Raw genomic sequence first — 1,000 nt, 5'->3', positions numbered from 1 at the left:
ACGGTAGCATTACAAGTGCACAGATATAAAAATATTAGACAAGAATTAAGAAAGAATTAAAAAAATAAATTTGGAAATAATTTCCGACTCCACACGATAAGATGGTAATACAAGAATTACTGTAATCTTATACAGTAATGGGTTCAGAGGGACAATACATTAGCCATTATGGAATGGCGGAGCAGAATCGATGGGCCGAATAGCTGAATTCTGTTCCTACGGCTTGTGGTCTGATGGTGATTTCGCGCGCTGACGCCTCAGCCACAGAACTGATCCCCTCAGCTCCTCAAAGATACAGCAAATTTATTATCAAAGCACATATGTCACCTTATTCTTGCCATTTTCTTGCGGGCATTCACAGTAAAATAAAGAAATACAATAAAATCAATAAAAATTACAAAGACTGGAAAACAATTAATATACAATCTGCGCAAATACAAATAACTAATAAACATTCAAATAAACAAACATAAATAAACGGCAAACAAATGAATAGGCAAGTAAGCAATTCTGAGAGCACGAGTTGTAGAGACTTTGAAAAGGAATTGTTGAATCATTTCAGAATGGTGCCGAGTGAAGTTATCCAGGCTCCAGCCTGATGGTTTCGGGTAATAATTTCATCGACGAAAACAAGAAATTGCACAGAAAACCAAGTCCTGGGTTACTTCAGTTCCCGCACATTCTTTACCGGCTTCGGTTGAATTCATCTTTGCGAATGCTTTGCAGTGGCTCAGAGGGTTGGAGGAAGTTTTCCGTGACCTTGTTATTCCGAGTGGGGTTGAGGGTAAGGTCCAGAGATGGGACGCGGTAGCCGCATGGGTTATGTGGTTGGACTAACGGCCCGAGTTCAAGACTATTGAACCATAAGTTTAAAGCCTGGTATGGAAACACCAATACTTCTGCACGCAGAAGCCTACAAAAAGTAGTGGATACGGCCTAGACCATCACGGGTAAAGACCTCTCAACCACTGAGCACGTCTACGTGGTGTCTTACTACAGG

The sequence above is a fragment of the Hypanus sabinus genome, chromosome 18, assembly GCF_030144855.1.
Source record: "Hypanus sabinus isolate sHypSab1 chromosome 18, sHypSab1.hap1, whole genome shotgun sequence".
Taxonomy (NCBI): Eukaryota; Metazoa; Chordata; class Chondrichthyes; order Myliobatiformes; family Dasyatidae; genus Hypanus; species Hypanus sabinus.
Note: the sequence above shows the minus strand (reverse complement) of the source record.